The sequence below is a fragment of the Alligator mississippiensis genome, chromosome 3 (genome assembly GCF_030867095.1).
Source record: "Alligator mississippiensis isolate rAllMis1 chromosome 3, rAllMis1, whole genome shotgun sequence".
Lineage (NCBI taxonomy): Eukaryota > Metazoa > Chordata > Crocodylia > Alligatoridae > Alligator > Alligator mississippiensis.
In genome coordinates, this window is record NC_081826.1 from 142,865,206 (window position 1) to 142,887,443 (window position 22,238).

General features: G+C 43.6%; 1 long non-coding RNA gene across 1 annotated transcript in view; it reads right to left on the reverse strand.

Moving 5' to 3' along the window:
* LOC109284028 (uncharacterized) overlaps window positions 1-22,238 on the reverse strand; it is a 46,321-nt gene that overhangs the window by 11,860 nt on the left and 12,223 nt on the right. The window contains exon 2 of the long non-coding RNA XR_002091338.2: window positions 16,063-16,159. This is a non-coding gene — a long non-coding RNA (uncharacterized LOC109284028). The remainder of the gene's footprint in view (window positions 1-16,062; window positions 16,160-22,238) is intronic.

Genomic DNA, 22,238 nt, shown 5'->3' on the forward strand with positions numbered 1-22,238 from the left:
TCATGTTTGTAGTCTGTCTAAATCTAGTTGCAGCCTCTCTCTCCCTTCAAGTGTGTCCATCTCGCCCCACATCTTAGTGTCATCAGCAAGCTTAGACAGCATGCTTTCCACCCCCTCGTCCAAGTTGATGATGAAGATGTTAAACAGTGCGGGCCCGAGGACTGAGCCGTGGGGTACCCCACTGCTCACATCTCGCCAGGTTGAGTACAACCCATCCACCACTACTCTCTGGGTGTGCCCCATCAGCCAATTTTTTACCTATCCAACTGTGCAGGCATCAATGCCACAGTCACTTAATTTATTGACGTAAATGCACTTAGGGAGCAGAGTTTAGAAGCAATTAAGCAGGATGTAGTTAGAACAAGAAGAAAGGGACTGCTATGGAACAGAGAAGGATAGAGAAATGAACAAAGAAAGGTAACTATAACATATATATTGTGGGTCTCTTTTTCTTGTTAGATATATTCAGTTAGAAAAATAGTACAGAAACAACATTGGAAGGAAAAAGACATGGTTTATTCAACTTCCCTTTTAAAATAAAAGACTTGCCATGAAAGTCAATACACACAAAAAGGCACCCTATATCTAGTCCATGAAAATGTCACAAGAGAACAAACAGGCCTTGTACACTTGAGCACTTTAGGAAGCAAATTCCAAGGATGATATCCTTCCACTGAGACCACTGTGCTATAGGCATCAGGAATTTAAATATAGAGTTTGTTATTCTGAGGGTCTTATTGATGTCATGGTACATGGGGAGAGGTGGGGAGATGACTGTTAAGCCTGACATGTACCTGGGGCCAAAAAGAGACCCACACATCAAAATTATCATTGTGAATTATATCTGGAAGCAAGTTATGGAATTATTTGGTTCTAAGTGAGTGCTAATACAATTCCAGAGGCAGGCAGGTATCTACTGTTCCAGCTATTTATGAGTAGTCATAGTATAGGATACATTTCAATAATTCAATTGAAAAATTTTAAATATTTGAATGACACTAGAAAGGTCTATCCATTTTTCCAAACCTGTGGTCTGCAGACCACTGGTGATCATGAGGCCATGGTTAATAGTCTGCAGATTGTGCAATCTAATAGGTACATCAGTGGTTAAATGTGATTCTATTTCAGCCTGCTCCAGTCCCTAAAAAACTGTTAATGCAAAAAATGGGTAAGTCCTCTTCCTTCTTGCTGTTCTTTATGCCTCAGTCTTATGGGTCAAGTGACAGTGCATTATACAAATATATGTTTTGATGGATTTTTAGAGACTTGAGCAGGGTGGAATAGAATCATACTTAGGTGCCTGAATCTACTTAAATGATAAACCCCAGGTGGAATATAATCTGGTGCACAGTGTTTTCAGTTACAAGTTTGAGAAGAAGGGTGAATGGTGGTTCACAAGGAATTTGGAGACTTAATAGTGTCCTGTTTATCCAAAAAGGTCTGGAGAAAGACTAGTTGAGAGCATAGAAAGACAGGAATTACAACACTAGTTCAGATTTGTGATCCATCTAGTCCATTGTCCTCTTGGTGACAATAGAAAGGGATGCATCTTTAGAGAAAAGTGTAAACGCCGTATAATAGGCAATTATGAAATGAAATGAACATAAGAGAAGATTTCTCCTATACTGCTGGAATGTGGGTGGCTATGTTCTGAAATATGAGGATTTATATCGGCCTTGTATATATTTAACCTAATAAAGCTGCTGTTATTTTTGTTATCCATTTAAATATGAATCCACCTTTCAAGCCTATTAAATTCTAAACTTGAATGAACACATGGGATGCAGGATATAAGGATTTTTCTCTTTATAGATACAGGTGGAGTAATATAAAGGTATTTTTAGAAGGGTTTATTTAAAGTCAATATTGGTGGCATTTATAGATATCTGTTAACATCAAACCACTAATGATGCAAGGAATCACCAATCCTTTGTGAATGGGTTTCACTACCAACTCTGGTTATTCTTGCAAAATCAGCTTGATTAGTTTTTGATGAGAAGCTATAGCTCTCGAGTATGCCAGTCAATGACTTACACAACCTATAGACTGGCTCCTATAAACACTTCAACCTGAAACAATTTCAGGAAAAATATTATTCCCAGGATACCAGCTCAGCTTGCTTTGCTTCTACCAAACAGTTCTCTGAAAAGCCTCCCCTGAGTTTAAGCCAGTCTGCTCACATTTCAATTGTTTTATTTCTCCTTTCTCTCTTCTTTGTTGTTCTCTAAATTAAACTCTACTGGAGACTGAACCATTTCATATTATAACAATGTCTGTCAAGAGCTCTTTAGTGTGCATGATGAAATGTAAACTCTTTAATTGACTTTTTTTTGGTTACAAATACAGGAAACTACTATAGAATCTTAATCAGTACACAGTTTCAAAGTTATATTCCTTTTTCACTTGCTGCTGCTTTTTCTTTTTTACTTCCTTGCATTTATTATTATATTGAAATCTGTCATTTGCAATTTATCCTGTTACTAATGAGCATTAGTTTGCCATTGTTGTTTTTAACAGAAATTAGAAATATTTTTAATGTTTCCTAACATCAGAGCTGAGGCTGTTTTACAGAGGGTTTGAAGCAAATTGCTTTAAGGTCACTTAGTTAGATATGAGAACTTATACCTTGCTTAATCTAGTACTGTCAAACTGATATAATAAAATGCCCTTGAATCTTTTCAAAGTGGTATTTAAAAACTGTTTTAGAGTTATGTTATAGCGCACACCTCTACACTGATCGATGGGTAGCATCATGAACAAATCTCTTGCACAGTTTAACATAAATTAATTTAGTGTTAATGTGAACAAGATTTGTAGCCTCATTGTAGGTAGAGATATATGACATGATAACTAGAAGATGGGCGGTAGTGCATCTTCTGAACCTTTACCCAACAGTGAAGTAAAATTACCCTACAGTCAATATGTCATGTGCCAGCAGCCCAATGCAGTTCTCTCAGGCAACCCCAGAGTAACCAGTTTAACACTAGCCAAGCATAATTATAAAAGGGACTTGGAGGTTACCTCCTGACCATCAGTGTGGGAAGGACAATGATGCAACTTCCTCTGCTTTTGTCCCCTTTACGCTGAGCAGTTGTTTAACTTCTCTGCTGAACAGCTGTTTAGCTCAGTAGTGCTTAACCTTTGGCCCCACAGGTCAAATGGGTGGTGCAGAGCCAGTTTGTGAGCTGGATTGGGCCATCTTCAGGCCTGATCAGCTGTGGGGCCCAGCAGTGCCACTTTCCTGCCCCAAGTGCTTGGGTTGGGTCCTGGGGGGCTGGTACTAACCCCTTCCATCCCCCACACATTGGGGTTGGGTCCCGGGGGCAAGGGGGAGCTGGTACTGCCTCCTTCTGCCCCCTGTGTGCCAGGGTTGGGTTCGGAAGGGTGGGGGACAGCAATGTCCTTCCTACCCCCTCACACTGGGATTGAGTGCCAGAGGCCTGGCACTGCCCCTGCCCAGCCACCCACACTGGAATTGAGCTCCAGGGTTAGCACCATGCCCACAAAGCCTTGCATGCTGGGATGGGATGCCAGATTCAGTGTGCAATGCCTGGGGCTCTCCATGGGTCTGAAAATTTGGCAGTGGAGGAGCAATGCCCCTGCTCTCCTGCCATCAAATTTCCAAACCCATAAGGAGCCCGTCAAGCTGGATGACACCTGGTTGAGCACCTCTGGTTTAGCTGCTCAGCTCTGTGGACTGCAAGAAGCCACAGCTGGAGCATCTTTGAAGCCACCTCTTAAAAGGTCCTTTGTTCTGTGGCTGAAAAGATGGAAAGCTTCAGCTGTGACTTCTGTGTGCCACTCTCTCAGCTATTTCAACCAACTCCTTGTCTCAGCCACTTTGCCAAGTCAGTCTTTGTCTCCCCAGGCCCCATTTCTGCAACTTACCTCTGTGTTCCCTGCACACTGCTACCAAGTTCCCTGCACATTCTGACCCAGGCTTCTCCCTAGGCCTAGCCTCTTAGCCAAATCAATCTCATCCACTACAGCTTTTAAACCAATCCATTTTACAATTCTGGATTGCCCTCCTTGGTTCCTAGTCTCAGTCTTTTTGTCTAGTCAGGATCAGCCCTTTTCCGTCCCTGACTAGACGTTCCAGTTACTTTTCCCATGGTCTGTTTTATACTCCTCCCCATCTTGTTTGCATTGCATTCCCCGCACCTCTCAGTCACACCTTTACCTCCACTCTGGTGCTAATTTTGAAACACTCCTTGTTTTAATCTACTCCATTCACTCTTGTGCCTTCCTAGCTTTGGTTCCTGTTGCACTAAGTTAGGAACTTTCCACTTCCATTATGTATGGACACCACTTAGAGCACAGGAGAGAGAGTCTTTGTGCTCTCAAGCCAATCCCAAACCCAACCCCAACCAGAAGTAGCTATTATATGAGACAGCCACCTTCCCTATGCAGGCCTCGGATGCTCAATCAACCTGTGGGGATGATGCATTGCAGTCCAGTTATCATTTTGCTTTTCAGTGCCTATTTCCATTTTGTAGCATTTCGCAGTTTTGTCTAGCATTTCTGTAAGTTCTTGAAGCTCTTCTGATGTCCCTGCTGTAAGATCAATGTCATCAGGAAAGTGCAGGTTGTTGATTTTCTGTCCTCTAACTGATATTTTTCCTGTGAAATTCTCTAAGGCATCTGACAGGATTTGCTTGAGGAAGAGGTTGAAAAGGTATGGTGAGAGCAGGCAATCTTGGTGCACTCCTACTGAAGTTGCAACTGCTTGATGATGGCAGAAAACCAGCATCCATCATTTCAGTCCAAAGAGTTTAATTTTGGCAAAATTTTAAGTAGCTAACAAGGGAAATATTCTAATTGGAAGTGTTGGGAAACCTTAACTACTAAGCGGTGCTACTAGCAAAATCTCTTAATATAGTACGTAGTAAGAGCAGCATCACGGAGTACTGCAGGTGGCTTGGCTGCCAGAGACTGGTACAGAGCCAGATTCCTCTCCCTGGCTCCTAGTCTCAGTTTTGTCAAAGTGGGTTACACAAGCACCTAATTTGAGATGCTCATTTTGAAAAGCTGTGAGACAAAAAAAAAGGATGTGCTTTGGCTCTTTTTATTATGAAAAGCAAGGTTCTGGTCTCCTCTTAGGCTCTAATAAACTTGTGGGTGAATGCCAATTAGCTCCTGCATTGGGGGAAACCAAGATTCAGCGAAAAGATTGTGAAATACACAAACACAATATGAGTAATCACTGAGAAAACTGGGAATTAGAAAACTCTTGGCCAGATTTTATTCCATCTATTATGCATCCAAATAGACCTAGACACCTATTCCATCCTGCTTGGGTCCCTGAAAATTCTTTATTGTGTCTCCTTTTCAACACACTGCCATCTGACCCATAAGGCTGGGTCACAAGAAAAGTAGCAAAGAGGAGTCACCCACTTTTGTGTTAACAATTTTTCATGAACTGGAAAAGGGTAGAAAAGAACTGCACTAAGTGCCTATATATGCCTTCCAAAGATGTCAGTCACCCTGTTCCTGTAATGGGGGCAGAGTGGGTAATAGAATCACTCTTATACAATAGTTGGGTAACTCAGCACTGGTTGCAAGTTAGACTTTTGTGTCTTCTAAGTGAAATAGAATCCTGCCTTGGGTGTTCTTTCATCCCTGCAGGAGAATGTCTATATCCTCCATCGTCAGCTCTGAGGGCCAAATTACTCCAGCACAAGCTTCTACTTTTAAATTAGTGAAGTACACCAAACAATTTCTCTGACACTGAACTAAATTCAATTGTTAGGCAATGATTGATTTACAGAAGCATTAATAGTGATGGCTGGAGTATGCCATTCAAAATCAACCATTCCTATTTGAAAGTGTATATATTTTGGGGATTCAGTTCACAGTCAGTAGGAACAGCTTCAGTAATACAAGGCTGTTATGTTACCCTAACTAGTTAGGGCTAGACTGCAGCATTTGCCAAATCAGGAACTCAAAAATAACAAGTCAGATCCCAAAATTGTGAGATTGGGTATAGTTTCATAGCTTCTAGGGTCAGAAGGGACCTGAACAGATCATCAAGTCCGACCCCCTGCCCTGGGCAGGAACAAGTGCTGGGATCATGATACCACAGCCAGATATCTATCCAACCTCCTCTTGAAGACCCCCAAGGTATGGGAGAGTACCACCTCCCTTGGGAGCCCATTCCAGAGCCTGGCAGCCCTAACTGTAAAGTAATGCCTCCTGATATTAAGCCTGAACCTACTCTCAATCAATTTGTGGCCATTACTCCTTGTTATCCTAGACGGTACTCGGGGGAACAGAGCCTCACCTATTTTCCACTGGTCCCCCCTGGTGAGTTTATAGACGGCTACCAGATCCCCTCTCAGTCTTCTCTTGTGGAGCCTGAATAAATTCAGGCCTTTTAATCTATCTTTGTAGAGCCTGGCCTGCTGCCCCCTGACCATGTGAGTGGCCCTTCTCTGGACCCTCTCAAGGTTAGCCACATCTGTCTTAAATGCAGTGCCCAGAACTGGATGCAGTACTCCAACTGTGGCCTGACCAGTACCGCATAGAGGGCAAGGATCACTTCCCTGGACCTGCTTATGATGCATCTGTAGATGAACAACAAGGTGTGGTTAGCCTTACTGACTGCTTCTTCTCACTGGGGGCTCATGTCCATCCTGGAGTCAACAATGAATCCAAGATCCCTTTCAGCCTCTGTGTTGTTGAGAAGGGTGTTCCCCAGCCTATAGGTATGTTGCAGGTTCCTTCTCCCTAGACGCAGCACCTTCCACTTGTGCATTCCTACCTACCTTCAAGTCACTGATAAAGATGTTGAGCCCTGGGGAACTCCACTGCTCACATCCCTCCAGGTCTAAAATGACCCATGCACCACCACTCTCTGTGTACGACCATTGAGCCAATTTGCCACCCATCTGACTGTGTAGGCATCAATGCCACAGTCACCTAATTTTTTTTATGAGCATGGGGTAAGAAATAGTGTCAAAGGCCTTCTTGAAGTCCAGGTAGACGACATCCACCTCAACACCCGCATCCAAGGACTTTGTGACCTGGTCATAAAAGGAAACAAGGTTAGTCAGGCAGGATCTGCCCACAGAGAACCTGTGTTGGTTGCCCCTGAGCATTACCTCCCATGCTGGACCCCCGCAGATGTACTACTTGATAATTTTGTCAAAGGTCTTCCCAAGGACCAAGGTGAGACAAACTGGCCTATAGTTACCTGGGTCTTCCTTTCTCCCCTTCTTGTAAATGGGGACCACGTTGTCCCTTTTCCAGTCCTCTGGGACCTGGCCAGCTCATACAACCGTGCCGGGGCCCTGCTACTACCTCTGCCAATTCCCTCAATACCCTTGGATGCAGAGCATCCAGACCTGCTGATTGAAACATATCCAGCACCTCCAGAAGTTCCCTAACTAGATTGTCCCTGACCGTAGGCATGGCATCATGTCCCCTAAGCCTGTCCGTAATCCTAGTGAGGGAGTTACAGTCCCTGCTCAGAAATATGGAGACAAAGAACTTGTTGAAGAGATCAGCTTTTTCCTTTGCTGCAATCACCAGATTGCCAAGCCTGTCCTGTAGGGGCCATGCATTACCTGGTGCCTTCTTCTTACTCCCTATGTATTTGAAAAAGGAGTTTTTGTTATCCTCAATTCTGTTTGCCAGCCCTAGTTCCATTTCTGCTTTGGCCTTCCTAACTGCTTCCCTGCAATCACAAACAACAGAGGTGTAATCCTCCTTGGTGATAGCCCCTTGCTTCCACTGATTGTATGCCACCTTTTTTGCCCTCAGGCCCTCCTGGTTGCCTTTGTTGAGCCAAGGGGGTTTTTTAGCACTCTTGCTCCTTTTGGTTTCCATTGGGACTGACTCCCTCTGAGCTTGGATGATCATCTCCTTGAGGAACAACCACCCATCCTGGACTCCCATCTCATTGAGGCTCCGAGTCCCCAATGTCTCTCTTACTAATTTTAGCTCATTGAAGTTGGCCCTTCTGAAGTCAAGGAATTTTGCCTTACCACTTGCTTTCACCACCCTGCGCTGGATAGTAAATTCCAGCAGATGATGGTCACTAATGCCTAGGTAGTTGAGCACCCGCAGATCCCTCACCAGGTCATTACCTGTGGCAAGGACCAAGTCCAGTAAGGCATTTCCTCTGATCGGATTGTGTACCTCCTGAGTTAGGTGGAGGTTCTGTATGCAGGCTAAAAACCTATGTGAGTGTTCAGACCTGGCTGACTGCTCCTCCCAGCAGATGTCTGGGTAGTTTAGGTCACCCATGACAACCACATCCTTTGTCCTTACAGCCTCCCTGAGCTGACCTGAAAATTCCAGGTCCAGCTCGTCCCCATGGTGAGGCGGTCTGTAATAGACATTCACTATCAAGTCCCTTTCCCCACTACCTCCTTCCATTCTAACCCAGAGCGCCTCAGTTTGCCTCATAATAGTGATGATTTAAAAAAAAATATATATACATGTATATAGAGAGAGAGAGAGAGAGAGAGTGTTCTTGTTTTTCATGTGGTTTTAAGTTGTTCTTATTTACTTGGGTCACCTTTCATGCTTTTCTCTGCACCAAAAGGGCTAAAAACCTCTCTCTTAAATGAAAATCAACATTCTCACATAGTCATGAAATCCCAGGTGTTGAGGTTTAAAAAAAGGCATTAGAGTGGACAACAGCAACACTAAAATTGTGCAAAAGGAGAGAGATACAAGAAGCAGCCCCTGTGTAAAGGCAGGGCAGAAAGCATGTTTGTCTGCAAAGTCAGACAACCTCACAGTGGATATAGGGGAGTGCCTGCCTACTCCCCAAAGGTACAGACCAACCCAAAAAAGCAAGTTAAAGAGGGAACAGAACTATGCATTATCCTAACCATTAGTGGGCAGCCACATGGGGGATGCTGATTACTGATACACAGTTTAAGACACCCCCCCTCCCCCCGGCACCCCCAAGGCAATGTGATTAAAATCAGGTCACTAATAAATCTATAATACTAACTGAGCTCAAAAATGTATGCATTGTCACTTTTGATTGGATTTTTGCAAGGCTGGGGTAGATATTTAATTGTGGTTATATGCTTTCAACTGCCTTAAATTTAAACACCTTGTGAGAATAGGGATGCCCCATGCTGGGGTGTACAGTAGTAAGTCAGAACTCAGCAGATAGTTTGTATCTCCCTCTAACGTTTGTTTGTTTGCATGTATGTACATCATCCCACATATAAAAGAGTACCTATATATGCAAGTCAGAAGTTTAAGTTTGCAATACAAGCTGAGGAAAGATACTGTATATTATGCAGTTATCTAATATGCTCTAATACATTTATATCACTTTTGCAAAGGGAAAAAACAGATAAACCACAGGATTATTGCACTGAAATGTCAGCAAGCTACTCTGTCTTTGGCTATGGATCATTGGCATTTTTTCATTATTTAGACTTAACCAGACTCAAAACTGTAAATGTATTTTTTGATTATTTATATTATTTTGAGGATAAAGACAGTCATGCAGCGAGCCAATGCTTAGGATAATTTCTATAGCCATAATAGAGTAGAAAGTCGGGAAGTCTAAACTGTCTGTAGTCTACTATTTTTTTTTTAATATATAAACACCCCCCCACCTCAAACCATCAGAAGTTCTTAAAATATACAAACTCCCATGATAAATATTTACCATACTTTTTCCTCCTACTTTTTAAAAGAATAGTATTTTTTTTCCCCCAGAAAGTGATCAAGGATGCTACAATTAAAAACCAAAAAAAAAGCAAGTATTATTCCTGGAAAGAATGTCTCATTTTCTTACTTTATTTTGGCAGTTCCCTAGTCTGCTGTAGATTGAAGAAAATAGGAATAAGCATCTTTCGACCACAAACAGATGTGCTTGATAAAGAAAATGTCAGCAAAAATACTAAAGCAATGTGTCACAGCAGCTTTCTGACAGATAGAGGGAAAAGGTAAAAATGTTCTATCATGTCCGACAAGGTGTTCTTTTTGAGATTTAAAGATCACTGTGCAACTTTAAACATGTTTGTCACTTTGGCTCTGACTGGAGCTATCTGGAGCTTCACAAGAACTTTATCAGCTCAGCATAGGGGGAAAAAAAGAAGCCCATTCCCATTTATCTCAGCCAGGTTCCCTTCAAAGCCAACAAATAAATTACAGTGTACATTTGATACAAATTGATTTCTTAACTCAAATAACAATGTTGTCCTCCTAGTCAGGCCATGTGTCACTCACTCGCGAGCCTGAGTGAAAGGCTCAATCTGTCTGTGTGACAGAAATAGGCCTGACGCATCTCACCAAGGAATGCTAATAATCCAGGCCTGGCCTAGGCCTTTGTGGGCAAGCCATGATAAGGAAAATCAGCCCATCCTGTCAAACAGTGTGAAGGCCTGATCAGTGTTTGTTCCAACAAGCTATATAGGCCTTGGAGTTGCCATCCTATTTCATGTAGTAAATGAGAGGAAAATAAGATCCGGCTACTATGGTTAAGATGCCAGTGACTATGATGAAGCTGAAGTGAAAGGAAACCCCATTGAATATCTTGAACTGATCTTATCAGCTGCTGGAGAAATGAGATATTGGCAGGGGCTGTTGAGTTTCTCACAGCTGAGCAGGTTAATAAGGTTGGGAGGCAGGCCACAGGCTAATTGGATTTGCCTTGGCTTGATAAACAGTGGCAGGCCTATAGCCAGAAAAACATATACAATGTGGCTTTCCCTCCTCCCTTTGTTTCTCTTTAAGCCCTATGAAAAAAGCTGCTGTTTTGAAGCTAAAGGTGTCTTCCTGAATTCCCAGATGAAGAGGCCAGCAAAGTCAAACTGTGAAACAGTAGTTGTTGGGTGTTCTGATTTTAATCAAACGGTATTTAACCTGCCTGACCTCACATCAAAACAGCACAACTATAAGAGCTAACTAGAAGCAGAAGGAAATAACAGGCAACTGAAGCTTTCCACGGCCTTAGAATATTCCAAGGGAACCAATTCAAGAGCTCAGTCCTTCAATTGCTATTCAGATGATTGTCCCATTAACTTTGGTGCCATTACTCACACAGGTGCGGTTTGCAGGACTGGGTCTTAGTTTTGCAAGAATTGCAAGATGCTTTAGTTGTTGATGCTTTATACAATTCCCCATTGCAGAACCGGCTGGAGATAATCACCTGTATTCCCGTCAATGCACATTTCTTACGCTGCATGGAGAATGCTTCATTGTGCATTACAGAAATAGTCGTGTGGCATGCTGAGCTGCTAGCACTCTTCCTTTGCTTGCAACTGTAATGCTTTGAAAACTTTAAAAATCACTTTCCTTATGCCACCTATAAAAATTCTCTCGAGTAAATGTATCTTCATACAGAGAATCTTGGTTAGACTGCACCAGCATTTCTGCACACCGACTATTTGATAGAAAGCATTTGATTTTCCATTTCCAAGAACCCCATGCAAGGCTGATGCAAAAACACTGAGAAATAACTCCTGAGTGTTGTACACCTACTGTATGTTCACTCCACACCCATGTAAATACCATATCAATATAAGGCAATAGAAAATCATTTCCTATATCTGCAATGGGGTAGAAACAGCTCATTTTTAATTGGCTGGTAGCAGGTGCTTTTAAACTTTTTTTCTGTTGTATTCAGTTTCTTATATTGTGAACCTTGTTGTGGTATCTGAGCATCAAAGCTTTAAAAGGAATGTGCCTCACATCAATAATAAATTTCTATAGCATCCATAGCTAAAGGGGAAACAAAAGACTTCCCTAATAGAAAACTCCATAGCTTCTTATTTTCTGTTTTTATTTAGTAACATTTGGTTTTCTAACATGTCTTTATTTGTCAGTCTATTGCATGTGCCTGACACAGAATAATAATTTCCGGTGGGCAGCAGAGAGGACTCCTCTGACCTAATTTAATACATTCTTTTAACATACTTCATTCAAACAAGCAGTTTTGTTTCCCTTTTTTTGAAGGCTAACATGTTTTCCTATGACCAAAGAAATAACTTCCTTGATCATAATGTTGCCTTGCTACTATTCTCTTTTTCCCAGTTGGGCTGAGAACTGATTGTGTAATTTATTTTATGAATAATTATTTTATAATAAGACTTTATGCTTACTCATTTAAACTACACCACTTACAGAAAACTGCCTAACTTAAATGGATTCCACCTCAGGCTTTTTGAATGTCTGTACCTAGCCATAGAGAGCCTTCCATCAAAATGTCTCTGGATGCTCTGTCAGAAGGAACTGAAGCCTCATAGTACCCTTTTTATGAGCTTGATAACATCATAGAGCTAACTGAAAACTTTCCAGAAAACATTTTTGCTTTAATTAACGTTGATTTGTGGGAACTACCATTCTTCCAAGAATATACCAGTTTTCATAAAATGCTTATTGGGGTAGATTAATGTATGATGTATGATTAATTTTTCACAGGTTCTCTAGGTCTCCCACATTCCAGCTCAGTACTCAGCCACTGGACTGTAGAGTCAGTCTGCCTCATGTTTCTCTCAGGTTCACTGAATCATAGAATCATAGAAAAGTAGGGCTGGAAGAGACCGTCAAAGGTCATTTAGTCCATCCTTCCCTCCCCCCTGCCCCACAACCAGAGTCAGGGTCAACTCTTTCTAAACCATCCTGTACAAATCCATTGTCTAACCTATTAGTAAAACTACACAGTTAACTCTGCCACACCACAAGGCATAACACCCTAACCTGGTACAAGTAAGCAGGGGGACAATAGTGGCCAGTGTTCTGCTGCTACAAAGGTTTTTAAAAATATGCCTGAGAGATCCAGTCTTGAATATTTAATTATTGTTCCCAAGTGAAATAGCTCCAAGACAAGAGGTTGTGCAAGTCTCCTACCTCAGAATCGCAAATAAATAAATAAATAAATAAATAAATAAATAAATCTGGTGGTTGTAGCCTGCACTTGTGGTAGAGAAGAGTGGGGTTCAAGTTAGTAAAACTTGACCAGTGCTTTTCAACACTCAGACCACTTCTCTTCAATATTTTTATCAATTATTTGGATTCAGGTGTTAAAAGGCTACTGGCAAAATTCATGGATGACACCAAATTATGTGGGAGTGCAGTCATACTTGAGGACAGGTTGAGGATACAGGCTGACCTGGACAGGCTTGCGAGATGGGTGGATCATAACCTCATGATATTTAACAAGAAGAAATATAAAGTTCTCCATCTGGGGAGGAATGATCCACAACACACTTATAGGCTTGGCAGAGCTACACTTGCCAGCACCACAACTGAAAGAAACCTGAGAGTCATGATAGACAACAAAATGAACATGAGTCACCAATGCAATGTCATAGCTGGCAGAGTGAATAAAACCATGGCATGCATCTACTGATACAGCTCAAGAGAGTAAGGATGCCATCCTCCAACTCTACTCAGCCTTGGTGAGACCACAGCTGGAGTACTGCATCCAGTTCTGGGCACCACACTTCAGGAAGGATGTGGAGAAGCTCGAGAGAGTTCAAAGGAGGACCACGTGCATGATTAGAGGTCTGGAGAGCAGGAGACTTGGTGGCAGCCTATAAGTATATAAGGAGCATACATCAGGGTCTGGGGGAGCATTTGTTCACCAAGGTATCCCAGGGGAAGATAAGAAACAATGGACACAAACTGATTGAAGATTACTTCAGACTGGACATAAAGAAAAACTTCTTTATGACTTGAGTGTCAAGGGTCTGGAACAGACACCACCCCTCTGCCCCAAGAGGTGGTGCAGTCACCTACCCTAGAGATCTTTAAAAAACATCTTGACGTGCACCATGCTGGGATTACTTGACCCCAACAGTCTTCCCTGCCCAAGTGCAGCAGAGCTGGACCCAATGATCTTGTGAGGTTCCTTTCATCCCTAAACATATATGAATCTATTAAACTAATTCAGGAATAGCAGGATTTTTAAACGGGCCTCTCACTAAAGTTATGTGCCCTAACTACTGAGCTATTCCATAGTGGATCGTACTGTTTTTCATCTACAATTTGAAAAAGCCTTGTATGATAGAAAAGAAACATTTCATTGCCAACTCTAACCAACCCTGACCCTTTTATACTTGAGAAAAATAAGGTACAATCATACCAGGTGACTTGAACAAGATAGCACAGTAAGTCAGAATGAGAGCTAATAATAGTGCCCAGGGGTCCTTTTTTCAGCTTTCTTCTCCTACCATTGGATCATAATGGTTCTCATACATTAGAAACCCTAATTTATAATTTTCTATTTAACAGGTAAAACACTGGGATTCCAAGAGCATCCTTAGAAGGAGTACCATATTTAGACAGGAGAGAAAAAAAATGTCTTTTTGGCTATTAATAGACATTTCCTTAGCCATGGCAAAACATATTTTATCTTGGGTTAAAGCACAAGTTTTCATATGTCCTTGTTGCAGGGAAAGCACCAAAAAGGTTCACAATGAAGGATATCTGCAAGTCTTGCAATATAATCACAGGATAAGCAGACCAGTTAGTTCTCCAGGCACCCCACAGTTTACTGCTTTGACCCCAATCCTGGCCACTCTTGAACTATGTGTGCAGACTCTGGTCCTGATCTCAGAACTCTACTGCCAAGAAGTATCAGGTCCTAGGTGGCTCCCCCCATCTATTAATTGATCTGCACAGTGACTTGCCACTCATTTCTTGCTCACTACTTACCTGAGATCAGCATCAGAGTCTGCAGCTATGGAACCAACCTTAAACACCACCAACCATCCAAGATTTCCATCCACTTAACAATTTGGCTGTCAGGGAGGTCATCAGACATCCACCACCCGTCACAGCAATTTTGGACCTCCATACCCTCATACACCCATCTATCTTTCCTTGATCATGGTTCCTCATCTGAGTGCAGTGCCATGAACAAGCCAGCAGCAACTGAACCAAGGAAGAAGTAGTGGGGTTCATCACCATCTTGGTAATTGCCCACTTAATGCCCCATCCACCCCACTCCCCCCCACCAACAGCACAGTCAGAATGATCCTCCCTGCTGCTCAAGACAATGCACTACTACTACAATGCACCCCTTTTGCCTATTTCATCTTTCTCCTTTGGCTCCTGCCTGGAAAAAATCATAGTGATGGCCCTCAATCCCATACAAACAGTCCATTAGGGACAGATATAGGCACTTTATTACAAGCAAAGTATTGCAAGCAAGTCAACAAGGAAAGGAGAAAACGAGTGACTTCCAAATCATCAGGTCTGCCACCTGGTAAGTCAGTATGGGCCACCATGGCAGTTCAGGTTCCCTTCTAAGTAGTCATAACATTCATTGTACTGTCTTCTAAAGGCTGATGCTAGCTTGAAAGTCAGTCTGAGTTGCCTCTGGTCCCACATCCTAGAAAACTCAGTTTATGCAGATGGGAAGATGTAACAGCAGCCCCACCACCACCCCTAAAAGGTATCTGGGACCCCCACCGTGACCCCTCAGCAAACCACATACAGCTTCTATGGTTGTGGGTTCTTCGAGGCATCAGTTGACTTGTCCCCTCAAGGCAGGAGTGGGCAGTGAAGTAGGATGCTAGCTCCCTTTGCATTCTCAAGCTGTACATTTTGAGCAGTGCAGTGACTGCCTCTTTGCAACCTTTGCAATTTATTGGCTGACAGTTAAACTAGACATAGAACGCTTATAATATCCCAGCTGGCTCATACAAGGTGGATGTAGTGGGTAGTAAGGACATTCCAGGGACAAAGCCAAACACAGTGGTGAGTCATCATAGCATGCTCACCGCCTCCCTCAGTCAAAGTCATCAGGGACCACCATCTCTTGCAGTAAGAGGCAAGTAAAGACCACTGGACTGCCTCACATGACAATGCACAGGTCCTGCCTCTGCATTTGGGTCAGATGGATGAGGATCATGTTGGCTAGGGTGCCAGCATTCTGCGGTTATAGACACGGGGCACTAGAAGTAGTGGGACATACCCAGCGGAGCATGGCCCCACATGCCTCAAGTAGCCCACTGTGTTTCACAACCCCCATGAGAGTTAGGGCCCTTTGCTCTACCCAATATCTGTTTGTCTGTGACTGCCCAAGCATGCCCTCTACTTCTCTGGGTCTGTAGGGAGTGAAGGAGAGAATGAACTTACCATGTTGAGATTCAACAGGGAGAATGAGCCTGCCCACCAGCTGGATGGTCGTGCAAGCTGCAACTTTGTTGAGGAGTTCTTCATGCTGGCAAAGCAACTGCAAGGAAAGCAAGAAACTCCAGTTCATCCTCCTCCATTTTCAAGCTTGACAGCTGCAAATGGCGGGGATGGCACTTTGGGACCAGATAATGGCCCAAGGATATGGTCAGAGACCAGTGCCCAGAAAACTTCCAAGCAGAGGAAGATCATACACAAAGGTGGGCATGCTGACTTTCTTGGTGGAAGCAACCCACTCCTGGGTTGCAGAGACCAGGCAATGAAGGGAAGAAGAGTAAATGTATCACAAGTACCTGGCCATCATCAGGCACAGGCTCAAGGAGTTATAATGTACTCCTATGTGGTTTGCAAGCATGCAGAGATTGAGCAGCAGTATGTGGCCATCACTAAGCATACAAATGAGATACTCAGGAAGTCCATGAAGATCAAGCAGGAGTCCATGGATCATCTTATGTCTGCCTTAAATATGCAGACAGAAAGCATCAGTCCACAATTTAGTGCACAAGTGGGACTGTCCAGTTGCCCCTAAGGGTACATGCTGCCACTAAGATACACTAACACACAGGGGTCCTCCATACCAGGACAGGGAGCAAGCCACCCCAGATGTCAGGTAGGTATAACTTGTAGGCTGAATAATCATCCAGTGGTGACTGCCGCTAGGGCTGTGCAAAGCTTCGGTCCCGGATTCAATTCGGTGGAGATTCAGCCCAACTCAGTGGGTAAATCTCCAAATCTGAATCAAATCAGAGGGCCCTTTAATCTCTCCAACTCTAACTGGAACCCTCCAAATCAATTTGGAGATATTTGGAAAGATTCAGGGATAGACACAGCTTTAAATGTTTTTTCTACATACCTCTAGGTAGCAGGCAGCTCTTGAACACTGTGATGCTGGGGTGCATGGAGAATCCCACAGAAGCGCAGGGGGTGCTCCCCAGCACTCTTGGCAGCAGGCCCAAAAGTGGAACAGAACCACTTCTGGTTCCGGGTCCACCGGGGAGCACACGGGGGGCCCCCCATGTCCCCCTGACTCGGTGACTGGTACATCCTGGGTCTGGATGGGGGCACCTGGGGTCCCCCTGTGGCCAATCACTGAGCCAGGGGAGGCATGGGGTGGGGGGGCACACTCCCCGGCGGACCTGGAAGTGGACCAGAATCTCCATGCTCCATGCACAGCATTCACAAGCCGCGCTGGTAGCTCAAGGTATGTAAAAAAAAACTTTTAAAGCTGTGTCTATGTCTGAATTGCTGATTCTCTGAATCAGCATCGAATCTTCAGATTTGGATTCGGTTGAATCGAATCAGGGACAGTGATCCAAATCAATTAATCGAATCACTGTCCCTGATTTGGGCCGAATCTGAATCAGAATTGAATAGGGCCTGCTTTGCACACCCCTAACTGCCACCATCTGGGGACAAGCTGTGTTCACATGTTACGGCTGCACCAAATCTGTGGCATGCTTGCTTTCACCGGGGAGTGATGGTTTTCACCTGTGTATGTTTTTCTAGATATTGCTTTTTTAACATTGAGTGTTTACTTCTTCCATTGACTTCCCCTTTTTCACATTTTTCTTGTGCTGTTGAACACAATTCTGCTTATACACTGTGTTCACCATGTACACAGAGCAGGAATGTTCAGGGGCATAAAAAGCACCAAAATATATGGATGCTCAATGTACTGCTTGCTGCTCCAACACCAGCTATGCCTTTCTCCCTCCCTTTCTCCATGCCTCCCTCCCAGGAGCTGGTTTCAGCAGCCTGGCACTGATTTAAAAAGCAAGGTGAGCAGAGAAGCACTGCTCAGCCAGCCTAAGTTGTTTCTCCTTTAATGTTTATTTCTTTCCATCTGTCTCTGGAGAAACCCACAGCCTTGCACAGCCCATGCTTTCACTGTCTCCCTTCCCTCTTCCCCCTTCCACATCACTGGGAGCATGGCCCAACACCTGGCTGAACTTTTCCCCACCCTAACATGACACCTCCATATACTCTACCCCATGCTCTCTGCCTGCACTGGAGACAACCACATGAGAGCACGAGTTTAGCATGACATTGTTTAATTGGGTACCCAGCATCATTCTATGATTCACCATTCCAACTCACAGCCTGGTGTATGGCAAAGTGCTCAGTGAGCATGTCTCGCAAATGCAGTGCCAGATACCTGGCCTCCATTTAAGAATTTGTAGGTATTGTGTCTATAGGAGCTGGGGACTGCTCTGCCTTGACTGGCAGACATTCAGGCAGGGGCTCCCCCTTGGCCTTGCAGATGTTGTAGAGCATGCATGACAAGACCACAAATGGGCACATTGCATTCACTGGCATCCACTCATATCCTCAGGCATCTCCAGGAAGCCTTGAGATGTCTGAAAGAACACTCCAAAGCCACTCTGCAATTGCTGAGCTGGTAGTTAACAGTTTATTCTGGGCATCCAGGCATGCGGTGAATATTTTAATCAGCCAGGGGTGCAGTGGGTAGGAAGTGTTTCTGATTAGTAGTGGCAGTACAGTCACTCCTTTAAGCTGGATGTCAGTCATGGCAGGAACAAACTCTCTCTGCTCCACCAGTTCAGGGAGGAGGTAGCTCCTAAATATTCTGGCATTGTGCACCTTGCCTGAGCTGCCAACATTTTACATGGGAAAAGGTCACAGTGGTACACAACTGCCTAAAGCAAAAGTGAAAAGTAGCTCTTCTGGTTGATGGATTCATGGCCATGGAGTGCAGGAGAAAGGGTAGTGATGTTTATGCTTTCAACAGCCCCAAAGCAGTTGGGGGACCTCAATTTCTTTTGGGTCGGCAACATGTATGATCCATGAGACAATCATCTGTTGGATTACCATGTGGTAATCCTCCTGCAATGATATCTCCTGCACTGCTTTTCCAGCTCTTGACTTGACAGAACCAGAATGGTTTGCCATGGACTGGAGGCTGTCTGAGGTCATGAGTTTTCATACAGGGATGGCAGTGACTTCTGCACAGATATGAGCTCCCATCTCACTGTTGTCTCTGCACAAATTGCTGTGTGTGTAGGGTGAGCTCAGCACTGATCTTCACAAAGGTCCCCCTGGACATGCAGAAGTTTTTACACCACTGCTTGTCATCCCATGTGACCATGATGTTCCACCCCCACCAGTCACTGCTTGTCTTCCTGGCCCAGAAATGTTGCTCTGCAGTTTGGAGATACTCTCACATCTGCCTGGCCATAATATGCTGACGTGCAGCCAAAACATCTTCAGGGCTTCAACTGCTGCCATGGATTAGGAGTTGGACATAGCCATGGACCACCCATTGTTTGGCAGCAAGCATGTGTATGAGTTCTTCCCTGCAAGTACTGCTCCTTTGTTCTTGACATAAATGGAAGTAGTCATGGTGGCCATCAGTCTGCCAACATCATCATTTGTGCTCAGTCCTACCCACAAGTTCATGACACTGAACCAATAATGTCTGCAAGATGACTACCATATCCAGATCCATAGCAACTGATGGTGATGGTCATGGTCAATGGTGGCAGCAGAAATGCAGTGGAAATACAAGTGAGCAGTCACGGCCTGAGCTGCACAGTGAATGACACAAAAAATCCTCCCACAAAAAATATTTTCTTCTACAGTTTGAACATCCCATAAACACTTCACTTTACATTGGCAGTCAGGGGAACCACAGACACTTTCCCAGAGCAAGGCATGCTAGGACGTACGTTTTCCATCTTGCCACTTGTAGTGGAAGAGGAGTGGTGTATTCAGCCACTTGTTCACCCCAATTGGAACGGCAATATGTGGACATACCAGTCCCATAACTTCTTCAGCTAGTCCATGACAAATGTGATGGTTTTTAATATCTTTTTTGAGTCACTGTATTCTACTAACTTGCATTTTATGAATGGGACTAAACACAGCCCAGAAAAATAGTGAGCATGTACAGAACATTGAGCATGTAATCAGAACTTTGAAGTCAATAGGGCAACTCTGATGCTTGAAAATGGCCATGTGCTTATGTACTTAGCTGATATTTTTAGTCCTTTATATGTAATCTGTAGCCAAATGGCCATTGCTGACAGGGTTGTGAACCATCCAAAGATTTACAGACAATTCATAAAATAAGTGGTTAAAAAAACCTTTGTCCGTAAAAATATTTTGATGTCCATAATATGTAAAGATGCTTGGAAGCCCTGCTCCCTGCACTGCTGCCCACTGGGATCTTTGGAATGTGGAAACACTTAGGTATTGTATGTGTGGGAGGATGGATGCCTCCTTGTTTGCTTTCAGGATGGAGGGGGTAGGCAAGAGCAGGACTGGCTGGCAGGGAGCAAGTTCAAACACAGGAGGCAGAGCTTGGAGTGTCCACATCCTATGCCCAAGTTCTCCCCTCCGTCCTGTCCAGTCTCTAGAGTGCACAACTTGCGTGCATCTCCTGGGGTGGTGTGAGTAGTGCAGAACTGGCTGGGGAAAGGAGCAGGTCACCTTGGGAGCCAAACACAAAAAGCCCACTAGCATGGCTTGGGAGGCAACAATGGTCTGAGAATAGACAAATGTCAGAGCTACAGTTGGGGGTGAAGGGGACTGGGGATGCCCCCAAGGCAACAAGCCCTGATCCCCACCATCCCTCCTCCCATTGTATGGGTACCCCATTGGGCACCAAGCTGGTCATCCACCTCTAGGCTCTGACTTTAGCTGGGCTTGGGCATTGGCTTCCCTTGCAGCAAGCAGCTGCTCCCTGTACCCTGGAAGGATGTGACTTTTTCCTCTGATCTGCACATATCATGGCAGTTCCAGGGTAGTTCAGGGGGCAAGGAATGAGTCAGAGACCGTGAGTACTGGGAGTGCACAGAGCCATCCTGCAAAATTCCTGCATTCCTTTTGCACCAGCCTCCTCAGGGACCTCCTGCAGTACATCCCCTCTGTGAAAGGGGGTGGAGGGGCAGGCCCTCCCTGGATTCTGTGTGTGTGTGGTTGTGCACTAATTTAGATTACATTAAGTAACAAAATATGTCAGTAAAAATGTATTACATGTAACAAAATATGTTAGTAAAAAATGTTGTCCATAAAAACTATGCAGATCATCAGTTAAGAATTGTTCTGGGTATTTTTTTTTTTCAGTTGGCATCCCTGATTGCTGATGATTACCAAGTTTTCCAAAAATTGGACCTTAGGAAAAATGCTGAAATTATAGAGAATTCTTTCACAAAATAATCAAGGTAATTCAGGAGATTAAAAACTTTTTTGTTTGTTTAAAATTAGAAACCAATGATCTTCATCCTTTTGGCAAATAAGAAAGCAGCCTGTCAACAGCATTGTTACTATAAAGAGGTTCTGCAGCACATGGGTGAAGGTTAAACTATGCAGGAAAAATAAAGAAAAGAAAATCACTTCAGCAAAACTTTGCTTAAATTAAGATTCAGGTTTGTTTTTAGAGAAAGAAATCTCTTTCCTCACTTTTAGTATATTTCTGGACTCCATCCTACAATGCAAAATTGGCTTTGTACTTACAATGACTTATGCATAATAGTTTCTTCCTTTCACATTTCGAGTGCTTTATTATTGTTGGATTCACATCAATACAGCATGTGGCACATGCATGAGGCAGACTGGGATTATAGGAGTACATTTTCTGTAATATAAATACTGTCTAAAGCCAAACTGACTAGCACCTCTTTTTGAGTTAAACCCCATGGACAAAGCAAGAACCAGGACCTGATATTAATGAAGTCAGTCAGGTTTTTTTATTGATTTCAGTGATACCTGTATCAGCTTCCAGTTTTATTGTAGGGTCAGAATGTTATAGGAATTTCTAAGAAGGTTTAACATATACTTTGCAAAGGTGATCATAGTAAGCATTTGCAAACCTGTGGGCATGTCTACAAGTTTATTAATATACTGTAGGACCTGAACCTTAAGTTTGGTCCCTGTAATCATAGAATCATAGAAAATTAGTGCTGGAATGGACCTTAAGAGGTCATTTAGTCTAACCCCTTGCTCAAAGCAGGACCATCCCAAACTACATCATTCCAGCCACAGCTTTGTCAAGACAGGCCTTAAAAACCTCTAAGGATGGCGATTCCACCACCTCTCTGGGTAACCTGTTCCAGTGCTTCACCACCTTCTCCTCTATGTGCTTAGAAATGGATTATTTG